Source organism: Rattus norvegicus, chromosome 9 (assembly GCF_021556685.1).
Source record: "Rattus norvegicus strain SHRSP/BbbUtx chromosome 9, alternate assembly SHRSP_T2T, whole genome shotgun sequence".
Classification (NCBI taxonomy): domain Eukaryota; kingdom Metazoa; phylum Chordata; class Mammalia; order Rodentia; family Muridae; genus Rattus; species Rattus norvegicus.
In genome coordinates, this window is record NC_141542.1 from 129494476 (window position 1) to 129507258 (window position 12783).

A 12783-nucleotide genomic window follows, 5' to 3' on the forward strand; every position below is an offset into this window, starting at 1 on the left:
CCTGGGGCTGGGCGGGGAGACAGATGAGTAGCTATTGGAGGACAGGCTACTGAAATGCAAATCCCTGTAGATCCGGAAAAGATCTGGCTCTGGAATTGAAGCTTGGGCTGAGAACTGTGTATGCTGACTGTATCTTCAGCTCACTCTAACTCTTAAGGAGGTGCTAAAGTCACTCAAGACTACTGGCCAATCAGAGTTCAGTGGACCTGTCAATCAGAAGAGAAGGCGGGCTTTTCCGGGTGCCTTGTTGCAGGATTCCCTTAGTAGCTAAGCAGTTTTCAATGGTCCTGGCTGCTGTGCTCTGAGTCCTGCGGTTGGATTCTGTGAGGCATGCTCAGGCAAGCTCCAAAGTTGCGACATGGTGAGCACAGGGTCACGGCACACAAAGGGCAGGAGGCCGGGGGGCCGGGCGGGCGGGCGGGTGGCGGCGGAGGAGGGGGTGGGGGGACTGAGCAGTGGGAGCTGGTGTGGTGGGTCTTTCCGGGGGCTGAGTGGGAATCACCGGCTACCTGTGAGGTTTTAGCCACTCACTGGACCCAGAGGCAGTTTCTGAATAACTTCCCTGTAGGGGCTGCAATTGTGCAGAGCATTTGACTTGTGTATGGAAAGATCCTTGGCGTGATCCCAAACTCAGAAGCCTAGTTTCTACAAGTTCTGTTGTTAGCATTTAACATTAAGGTGTAAGATCCATTTGGAGTTATTTTGTTGAGGTTGTGGAAGGCATCTCATGTGCTGGGTAGCAATCCAGTATCAAGCTGTAATGTAAGAGTGGAATTGATGATGTAAGGGATTTGCTAAAGGTTAGGAGATAGCAAGGCACACCAAGTAGAATTTAGCTGAGAGAGGACTGCCTGCAAAACACCCCACGTGTAAGTAGTAAGCTAACCAGGCCTGTTAGAGATTAGGATGCTAGGATACACAAGTTTGTTCACCAGGATTGTCCAGAAATATGGCACCAGACCCCGATTAGCAACCAGCCACTAGGCCCATCTCCATATCAAAGAGCAGGCCTCTAACAAGCTGATCAGTGGGGCATTACAGGATCACAGTCAACAGTAAGGCCTGGTGTGCCATAAAGGTTTAGTTTTCTTCTTGAGAAAAGCATAGTTCGCCACTTGGTCAAGATGACATCTGGTGACAACCATTAGAAAAGGTAAAACAACAAAATACTGTTGTATTGAGTGCTGCCCTGATCAAGCTACGCTTTCCCTCCTTTTCCTGAGGTCCCAGTGTTTGAGCTCCTTCTGAGACTCAGGGACATGCTTGGCAGAGCCAGTAACCATCCAGGGCCTAGTCCTTGGGAACTTTCCCTGGAGCCCTGGGTATAGAGATAAAACAGCTCCACTAAAACCAGGAATATGCTTGGGGTCAGGGCATTTGGGAGGGGTTGCTTAAGATTCTGAGAAAACAACTCTTGCTGTTGTGGTTTGCCCAGAAGTTTTCGTATTTTGATTCTAATTCCACTGCCCCAAGGACAGCTGCCTAGTCACCTACTCAGAACTCAGATGACTTCACCAGAACCACCTCCCCATTGAATTTGTAAAGTAGAGGTGAGGGGCAGGTACAGGATAGAAGGAGGCCTGTCATTGGAGGAGAAGGAAGGATGGGCAGGAGAGAAGTTTGAAAGAAGAGAAGGAGACCAGGACAGAAAGGAAGAGAGAGGAGAGAGGAGAGGGTTAGAAGCCATCGCAGGTGATGTTAAGAGTCTGCTCTGTGTATTTACAGGTTGTTATCAATGTTCCTAAGGGATGGATGGTACCAGGCTTTGTATGTTTAAGTCGGCAATTACACCTTACCAATTGGATCTAAGATTATTGTGTTTTGTGTTCTTTATGTGTGGGTTTGAATGTAGGAAAGTTTGCGGCTGGGATGTGTTTCCGCCAAGATACCTAGTGGGATAAAAGACCAACAATACCCTCTTTTATTTTTACATTTTTACAACAACACTTCCCACCTTATGAGGCTATGGGTACCAAGGCCACTATAGGCTTGGTAAGGAATATTTTTGAAATACACTGAGTTCCTTGTGCAGCACTGTTTGATTAGACTTTTCCTGAGTGTGTCCCACTATATGATGTTTCTGCTAACTTCGTAATTTAATCTTTCTGCTGACTTCATAGATGTCTCCCGTTTCTTTCCATTTCCCTCATGTAAACCATATACAAGGTGACATTCTTCTTAATGTCTTAGCTTAAGACACCCCCACCCCCACCCCAGCTTTTATACTTTCTACCTTCTCCTTTTCCTATGTTTTTCTTCCTCTGAGACCTTCCACTTAGGACGCTGTCACTAACCTACTGTTTTAGGGCACTGGTGTACTTAAGAAACATCCCGGAAATGTTTGCTGTGTAAATGGCCTATCTAAGTGGCCAGACTTGTAGCCTCCAGTTTATATTTAAATTGTTCAAAACTTAACCTGAAAAAAAATGGGCTGGGGAGATGGCTCAGCAGTTGAGAGCACTGACTGCTCTTCCAGAGATCCTATTCTCAGCAACCACTTGGTGGCTCACAACCATCTTTAATGGGATGCTCTCTTCTGAAGTGTCTGAAGGGAACCACGGTGTACTAACATATAAATAAAATAAATAAATCTTAAGAAAAAAAAAGCTTGGGGGTTGGGGATTTAGCTCAGTGGTAGAGCGCTTGCCTAGCAAGCACAAGGCCCTGGGTTCGGTCCCCAGCTCTGGAAAAAAGAAAAAGAAAAAAAAAATTAACCTGGAAACTAAACCTAAAACAAACTTAAGGGTGACAGCATTCATGGAATGTAAAATCTACCTAGGCTAGATCCTCTTTTAGCATTTTAGACCCAGCTAACTGGATCTTTGCTGGTCTTTGCTACTTTGTGGTTTCTTTTTCCCCACTCTTAATCCCCCTCCTCAGCCTCCCTCCCCCCACCCTCGTCTCACCCCCTAACACCAGATAGGAGAGAAACAAGGATGGAGGAGAAAAAGATCCTTGAATCTAGTTCCTTGTACTCGACCCAGCAGCGTGAGTCGAACAGTCTCCACTGGGGGTAGTGAAGATGAAAAGCCAAGAGTTAGATTTGGGGGGACTGCTGGACTAGGAGGACACTGGAAATATATGACAACAGATGCACAGGTCCCTGTCACCTCTGGGTGACATCACTGCCTTTGCTGGGTTTGGAGATAACCTGCAACCATAAAGCCGGTTCCTGATACCAACACTAAGTTATCATAAAAATGACACAATTGCCATGGATCACAGCAGTCTTCTCAGTATAGTTTCCATGCACTTGAAATTAGTTTTAAGAAGTACCAGAATTCTCATGTTCATTGCAGTTGTATTCATGTTAGCCTAAATATGAAAATAACATCAATGCTCGTTTGTTGATGACAGGCTAGGTGCACGGGGGTCGAGACTCATATCCCACATAGGGGCACAGGAGTTCAACCCTAAGAGGCTGGGAGAAAGGGTATTTACAGGGAGAAACCACAGCCTAAGGGGGCAGGGGTGGTATCATTGGAAAATCACTAGAAGCTTCCTGTCTCTCAAGATTGCAGAACTTTTTGTTCCCTTTAGTTCCTAGGAGAAGCTTCCTGCTTCTCAAGGTAGTTTGGGAATCTTATATCTAAGGGCCTTATCTTAAGTACTTACTTTCAGGTTGAGGGCAGGGTCTGGAATTTGAGGTATTTAGGGCTTCTTAGGAGTGAGATAGCATTTTTTTTTTTTTTTTTGGTTCTTTTTTTTGGAGCTGGGGACCGAACCCAGGGCCTTGCGCTTCCTAGGCAAGCGCTCTAACCACTGAGCTAAATCCCCAACCCTGAGATAGCATTTTTAAACTTCTGACTTCTTGGCTCCATATTTTATTCTTTCAGTGTCAAAGGATGGTCCCTTCAGACTCCATATCCTCCATTACTAGGAGTTTCATTAGGGTCACCCTGGTCATCCAGGAAGTTGTCATTGTACTGGATTTCTATAGTAACTCCCAAATAACCCCTAATTCCAGCTGTTTCTACCTGCATTGTACTTTCCCCTGCATCCCCCTCAACTGATCCTCCCTACTCCTGTTCCCATCGTACTCTGGTCTACTCACAGAAATTATTCTATTTCCCCTCTAGAAAGAGATCTGTGCTTCCTCCCTAGAGCCTACCTCTTTAACTAGCTTGTCTGGGTTTGATTATTATTTACCTAATAGGTAATATCCACTTGTAAGTAAATGCATGCCATGTTTGTCATTCTGGGTGTGATTTCTTTAGTTGCATTTACTTGCCTGTAAATTCATGATGGCATCTTTTTAAACAGCTGAGTGATAAATGCACCACGTTTTTTTGTTTACCCCGTAAGGCTCAAAGTGAGTCTTAACTACGAGGAGATCCCCCAAGTGAGGCATGAGAATGGAGTTTAATGCAAAGGCAAGAGTTTATTTTCGGGTGTGTCGGGGTCAACCTTCAATCAGCCCCTCGTAGTGCGGGACTGGAAGGTGACCCCAATGGCTGTGACAAGCAGTTTTTATACTTTCAGAGGCACAGGTTACATTAGCAGGTTTACAGTTCAAACTTATATGGCATGCCTTTGAGCTCTTCATCTGGGAGCAGAGGGTCAGGCTACTCTCAGTACATTTTGCAGGATTTTCAAGAATGTCCCTGCTTCTCCCAAGAACTGTGGGTGGAGAATGGAACTTGTCCTAGCCTTGGCCTGAGGCCTGAAGCTGGGTCGTGCCCTAATCTTCACCAGAGGCAGTTGATGTAAAGTTGGCAAAAGCCCTTAGGGTCCCCATAACCTACCTACTTTCCACCAGGCCAAGCCTCCTGACAGCTCTTAGGCTTCAGTAAGAACTAGGGTCCTTCAACCCATTCTTCAGTTGAGGTACTTTTCCGTTGTTTCTAGGTTCTGGCAAGTGTGAATAAATATGCTATGAAGATAGCATAGGTGAGCAAATGGCCTCGTGGTAGGGTGGAGCACCTTTTAGATAGATGCCAAGAGCTTTATAGCTGTGATTTGAGATAGATGGATTCTCAGGGTTCTGAGGCACCAGGACTCTGAGGAAATGCTCATTTCCATAGTGGCAGTATTAGTTTGCACCCTACAAGCATGGAAAGTTGTTACCCATTCTCCATATCCTTACCAGCATGACTTGTCACTTGTATTGATCTTAGCCCTTCTGACATGTGTAAGATAGATTCTCAAAGTAGTTTTGATTTGCATTTCCTTGATGGCTGAGATGATAATGATTTCTTTAAGTATTTCTCAGCTTTCCTCTGCTCCGTTGAGAATTCTGTGTATAGATTTATACCCCCCCTTTTTTTAAAGATTTATTTATTTAATGTGAGTGAGTACACTGTAGCTGTCTTCAGACACGCCAAAAGAGGGCATCAGATTCCATTACAGATGGTTGTGAGCCACCATGTGGTTGTTGGGAATTGAACTGAGGACCTCTGGAAGAGCAGTCAGTCCTCTTAACCGCTGAGCCATCTCTCCCGCCCCTTTACCCCATTTTTTAATTGAATTTTTTACTTTGAAAGTTTAATTTCTTGAGGTCATTATGTATTTTATATATTAGGCCTCTATAAGATATGGATTTCTTTAAAAAAAATATTTTCCCATTCCTTAGGCTGCCACTATGCCCAATTCACTGGGATTTTGCCACAGCTAATCCCATTTATTTATTTATTTATTTATTTATTAATTAATTAATTAATTTATTTATTTATTTATTGGCAAAGATGAGAAACAATACACAGGATGAGTATTGGCCTGTAATTTCATAAATTTGTTATTACACTCTTGTAGTTCATGTTTAAAACACTTTCTGTCTGTCTTTCTGTCTCCTTTATCTTCTGAAAATTTACTATGTTATGAGTTTCTTGAAGTTTTGATATTTGGGAAACAGTTTTAGTGTCCTCTTCTAAAGGCTTGCCTCTCCTCATTTCTTGGCAAATCTGTGTGACTGTGTGTGTGTGTGTGTGTGTGTGTGTGTGTGTGTGTGTATGTGTGTGTGGTTTGTTGGTTTTTGCTACTTAAATGATATTGTTAACACATTTGATTTGGGTTTTTTAAACTTTCTGATATATTTTTGCCTTTTTGTCCTAGTTAGCTTCAGTTGTGAACATTTTAGAGCCTACAATCATCTGAGGGGCTCTCACTTGAGGGCATGCCCTCATCAAAATGTCTGGATGCTGTATCAGTGAGAGATTGTGTTGTGATGATTGTTGTGGGAATGCTCTACACTGAGTGTGGCAGGATCGCTGAGCAAGTGGGCCAGGGCTGGGTAAGAGAGCTGGGTAAGTATGAGACAGTGACCAAGCAGGAAACAATAATTGTTCATGGTTTTTGCCTTTTCTTGAAGCTTGAGTTTCTATCCTAAGCTCCAGAACTGATGGCTGTCATGTGACTGGACCAAACAAGTGAACCTGTTTATTTGCTGAGATGATTTTGGTTAGAGAATTGAATCAAAGTAGGAGAGTAGCAAGTTAGAACAAAAAAAAAGGTTATTTTGTTGCTGGACAGAAACTAGAGAAACTAGAAATGTTCTCCTTTGGAGGAAAGTGGTAAATATCAGGGCTTGAGATTGCAAAAAGCATAGGAAGCTGTATTCAGAGCTTAAACAGCTGTTGTTGTAGCACCTGGAAGACTGGAGTCAATGCAAGTAATGCAGTCAGAAGTTGAGGTCATAGGATTTCAGTGGAAAATAGACTCCATGAAAAATTTAGCTGGAGGTCATTTATGTGGTATTTTGACCCCAAGTCTTTCTTATTCCACCCATGCTCTGAGAAATTGAACAAGGCAGAATTAAAAAACAATTAGCTATATTTCTCAGGTGAAATATTGAATCTGTTAGATGATTATTACTAGTAATTCATTCTGGACTACAAGAAAAAAACAAGTTAAGCAGAAATAAATGCAAAGTCTGTGGTTTCTAGAGAAAAGCAGCCCTGGGAAGTTACACATGGCAGCCAAATGCTGAGACACAGGCATGAATTTTCAAAGAGATTATCACCATTAAAGAGAAGGACTTTGCTCAGGATTGGAAGCCTAAGAAAGTGAATTAAGGGAAACAGTCCCTCCTGCTAAGCCTTCAGTTAATGGGAGGGGGAGTTGGCAAAGTCATTCCTAGACCCAGGAAGGAACTTCATATAAAACCTGCTACTACTGGTCCAAGCGTGGCACCCAAGTTCTGGAAATAAGAAAGATGGAAAATGTAAGGTTATGGCTTCTTCCCCCGTGGTTTCAGTTCAGCACTGTTCCAGCCATCTCTGTTTTGCAGAGTGAGATCCCCAGTGAGGGAGGACACTGTGAGAGTGCATGGGATGAATCTGAGGATGAAGCCTGAGTTGCATTTGAGACCACAAGATATAGAGATACCAAGTTATGAGACACCTGTCATGGAGAGCTGCATATAGGGAGTTCAAGGATCTAAACAGAGAAATGTATGAGAAGTTGCAGGGATATGGCCATCTAAGCCTTTTGAATCTGAAGCTCCTTGTGTCTGAGACAGAGCTGCGGGATTTTGTGTTTGTCCTGCTGGGTTTCTTGCTTTGGTCCAATCTTCCCTCACTATGTACACATTCCTCTCTACTGGAATGGGAAGGGGTATTCTGTTCCTTTGTATGTTGGAAAGATATAACTTGCTTTCTGATTTTTATAATTTTAATTTTGTTTTTGTTTTTGAGGACAAAGTTTCTCTATGTAGCCCTGGCTGTCCTGAAAGTAGCTGTTTAGAACATGCGGCCTCAAACGTAAATGGTCCACCTGCCTCTGGCTCCAGAGTCCCAGGATTAAATGTGGGCCATCATGCCCAGGTTTTTCTTTGTTTGTTTGTTTGTTTGTTTGTTTGTTCGTTTTTATATTATTGGCTGATGGGTTGGACTGTGAGTTTTGGCACATGTCAAGCATACGCTGCTGTGTTGATCTTCATCCACGTTATGAATTTTGAAATTTGACAGAGAGCATATTCTGTTTCTCAGGATGGCATGTATTCATGACATTCATACTGCCTGGCTATATTGCCATGAATATGTATATTTTGCCTGTATGAATGAATATGCACATCATGTATGCCTAATCCCCATAGTAGTCAGAAAATGGCTTCAGAATTCCTGAACTTGCAGTAATCAATAGTTGTGAAGCTCCCTTCTAACTACTGGCAATTGAGGCCAATTATTTTAAAGACCAGCAAGAGCTCTTCATTGCTGAACCAGCTCCTGTCCTATGTTGCTTATTTAGGATCAACATTTACATTGCCAATATTTTGAGCTATCTGTTTGTATCTGTTTAAACATTCATTCCCTTTTAGGAAGATCTCATTACTGTTACAGTTTAAACTGGGCCACCTCAAGATTCTGGAAGAAGAATACAGAACTGCAGTGTATGTAATTCTTTGTAGGATCTCTAGTAAAAACCTCTGAGTCCTTTCTATCTTTCTTGTTTGTTTGATTAATTTTTCATAGGGGAGACAGGGTCTTAATATGTACCTCTGGCTGTACTGGATAGACCTCAGATATACCTGCCTCTGCCTCCTCAGTGCTTGGATTAAAGACATGAGCCTGTACGCTCACTTGACATTTTTTGCCGTTAGTAATTGTTCATACAATTTCTCTGTGTGCTTAGTACTGCGCACCTCTCTCTCTCTCTCTCTCTCTCCATTAATTAGCATTTCTTTTGCAAGGCTATATCCAACTCAATGAGCAAAGAAATGACAGAGGTGAACCTTATTACTCAGTTTTCTTCTAAGATGATTTGGTAATTACATTAGAACATCTGGGTCAAGAAATAAGTGAGGGAAATATCAGAAACATACATTTACAGTGATATCTGTATCATGGTTTCTGTTGTTAATGTATGGGATATTTCAGGATGCATTGACCTATGATGATGTACATGTAAACTTCACTCGAGAAGAATGGGCTTTGCTGGATCCTTCACAGAAGAGTCTCTACAAAGATGTGATGCAGGAGACCTACAGGAACCTCACTGCTATAGGTAAGACAGTGAATTTTCGTTCAGTTTTTAAAATAAGGAAACAAATGTTCCTTTGTTACTGTTGCTTTTCTGTAACTTCAATTGAGAATAAAGGAGAATGAGGTGAAAAGGTCAGGTTCACTGAAGATAGTAACTTAAATGTTGCCTAATTTCCAATAATATATCATACATTTTCTGGTACTGTATTTTAGGTTACAATTGGGAAGACCATACTATTGAAGAACATTGTCACCACCCCCAGAACAATTAAGATATATGTAGCAGTCCACATTTGAGCAGACTTTCTCAGTGTGATACAAGTTTATAATTAGTTGGTTTCCCAACTTCATTGGGAATATATCCATAAACTCACCTAGCAGAAAATCCCTATGAATACTAGGATTGTGGAAATCCCTTTCTGTTTGCCCTGATTCACTTTGCTGATGTGGTATGCAAATGTAGTTTATTTCACAATAAAGGAAAGCATATGAATGTACTCAATGTGGTAAAGCTCTGAGCTCTTCCATTTCTCTTCAAATATATGAGGAATCTCATAGAGAAAAAGGATGGTACAAATGTGAGCCATGTAATAACACTTTTACCAACCCATAGTGAATGGGAAACCATGAGTGTAAACAAAGTGATACAACCTTAAGATGTGATTCTTCTTTACAATTAGACCAAATTATAAAATTAATTTCTATTTATTAGATTCATTAGTTTAGTGAATGTGGTAAAGCCTTCACATGTGCCAACTATCTATCTTTGCAGGCATGAAAGATGTCATACTGGAGAGAAACCCTCTGAAAATACTCAGTGTGGTAAAGCCTTTGCACAACATAGTCATCTCCAAAGACATAAAAGCACACATACTGGAGAGAAACTCTGTGAATGTAAGCCACGTGATAAAGCCTTTACATACGATTCTCAGCTTCAAAATCTTGAAAGAATTCATACTGGAGGAAAAAAAACCCTACAAATGTAATCAATGTGGTAAAGGCTTTATACGTTGTAGTCATCTCCAAGTACATAAAAGAATACATACTGGAGAGAAGCCCTATGTATGTGATCGGCGTGGTAAAGCCTTTGCATATCATAGTTATCTCCAAGTACATAAAAGAATACAGTGGAGAGAAGCCATATGAATGTAATCAATGTGGTAAAGCCTTTGTACTTCACAGTACTCTTAAAACACATGAAAGAATTCATACTGGAGAGAAACCCTACAAATGCAATCAATGTGGTAAAGCCTTTGCACCACCCAGTCATCTCCAAAGGCATGGAATAACACATACTGGAGAGAAACCTTACAAATGTGAACAATGTGGTAAAGCCTTTATACGTTGTAGTCATCTCCAAGTACATAAAAGAGGACATACTGGAGAGAAGCCCTATGAATGTAATCAATGTGGTAAAGCCTTTTTACTTCACAGTACTCTTAAAACACATGAAAGAATTCATACTGGAGAGAAACCCTACAAATGCAATCAATGTGGTAAAGCCTTTATAAGTTGTAGTTCTCTCCACGTACATAAAAGAATACATACTGGAGAGAAGCTCTATGAATGTGATCAATGTGGTAAAGCCTTTGCATATCAAAGTTATCTCCAAGTACATAAAAGAATACATACTGGAGAGAAACCTTACAAATGTAATGAATGTGGTAAAGCCTTTGTATGTAATGCTAGTCTCCGAAAACATAAAGCAACACATACTACAGTGAAAGCTTATGAATGTAAGTAATTTAGTAAATTCCTTGCCTCTCATGATCAACTTTGACAACATGAAAGAATTCATACTGGAAAGAAACCTTACAAATGTAGTCAATATGGTAAAGCATTTTCACAATCAAGCCACCTCCAACTACATAAAAGAACACATACATACTAAAGAGTAACCCTATGAATGTAACCAATGTAGTAAAGCCTTTACTGTGATCTTCAAAGGTACGGTGGTTTAAATATACTTGGCCCATGGCAAGTGGCAGTGTTAGGAGGTATGGCCTTTTTGGAGTAGATGTGGCCTTTGAGGAAGTATGTCACTGTGGAGGGGGGATGGGCTTTGAGACCCCATGCTTAAACTCTGCCCAGGGCAGAAGAGTCTTCTGGCTGCCTTCTGATCAAGATATAGAACTCTCTCCAGCATCATGTCTGCTTGGACACTGACATTCCTTCCACCTTGATAATAGACTGAACCTGTGAATCTGTATACCTCCCCTCCCCCCAATTAAATGTCCTTCCTAAGAGTTGCCTTGGTCATGGTATCTTTTCACAGCATTAAAACCCAAATTAACACAAACAGCATAAAAGTTACCACACTAGGGAGAAACTATGAATGTACTGAATATGGTGAAGCCTTTGCACATTTCTATAGTTCTCACTATAATAAAAGTATTCATCCTTGCATTCACTGAAACCCTGTGAATGCAGAAAATAACATCCTTGAGAAAAGCCTTATGAATGGGCTCAATTTGGTAAAGTGTTTGTGTTTTGAAATCTGCATAAATACCTAACAATTCAAAAACATGGTCAAAGTAAATGCCAGGAGTCTTTTGGAAACGAGCTGAGTTAGAAGGGTAGGGATTATGAATAGGGCGGTTGGGTGTGCAGTTAGTGCTAGAAAGTTAGGGGTTAGGGTTAAAGGGTTGGGGGTGGTGTGGGTTAGTGTTAGGGAGTGGGTGGGTAGGGTTAGGTTGGGGGTGTTTAGGGTTAGGGGGTTAGGAAAAAGTGAATTTGGGGAAGGAAATGGGACGATGTTGATTGTGGGACAGAGAGGGATGTAAATGATATATAGTATTCATAAAATCCTCAAGTACAAAAATAATCAAGTTGAACAGCTTCAACGTAAATAGATTGGGGGGTAAGGAGAGTTGTTACTACATACATTAATGAAATTCAGAAAAATCATTAGGTCTTATTTTAGAAATCACTTATTTCAAGAAAGTGGAAAACTCTAAAATAAAGTATATAGATTTCTGGATGTATATAACCTACCAAAAGTAAATCGTGAAGATCTAAAAAAAAAAAAAAAAAGAAAAGAAAAAAAAATGGAGCAGCTTTGTAGAAAGCAGTACAAGTGAAGTAGTGATCAAATATTTACCAAATAAAAAAATTACCAGTCTTTCAATGAAATACACAAATACTTCTCAAAGCATGCTATTAAATAGCAAAGGAAGGTTACATTACCAAACTCTTTATGAAGTTAGTATTGGCCTAGTACTAAAACCAGATAAACACAGACCAATCTCCAACATAAATACATGCAAAATTTCTTTTAAAATGCCTGCAAACTCTTCAATAAGAAATCACAAAATTACTAGGATCAAACTGGTTTATTCCAGAGATGTAGTACTGGCTCAATATGTCAATAAATTTTATAAATTTCACAAATCTCTTGTTTTTGATAGAATAGAAATCATATCAATCGATAGACATGTAAGGCTTTTGACAAAGCCAACATCAATCATGTCAAATATCCTCCCCCCAAAAAATTTTTTGAATTAAACCTGACCAAGGAAGTGAAAGACCTCTGTAATGAAAATTCTGTAGATACTAAGTAAAATTAAAGAGGACACTAGAAGATGGAAAGACCTTGCATACTCATGGGATGGCCATACTTCCAAAATCAATCTACAGATTCAATTCAATCCCAAGAGAAATTAAGGGGGAAATAGTATCAAAGTCCATTACTTAATGCATTAAAACCCTATAATTCCATTATTCTGTATAATAAGTGTTAAGTGTTAAGACATTTTTGAAAGCTTTAGATCCATACTGGTTTTAGGAACACACACAGTCACACAAACGCACATGACAAAACTGCAAAACACCAGTCAGGCATGTGATGTTCTGCCAGTAAACCCAG

General features: G+C 40.7%; 1 pseudogene across 1 annotated transcript; it reads left to right on the forward strand.

Annotated features, from left to right (window-relative positions):
• The first annotated feature begins 227 nt into the window (after positions 1–227).
• Positions 228–11164, forward strand: Zfp950l9 (zinc finger protein 950 like 9; annotated as a pseudogene). The gene is given in 3 exon segments (NR_190588.1): positions 228–361; positions 8814–8940; positions 9691–11164. The product of NR_190588.1 is annotated as a zinc finger protein 950 like 9 (transcript).
• Positions 11165–12783: the final 1619 nt, after the last annotated feature.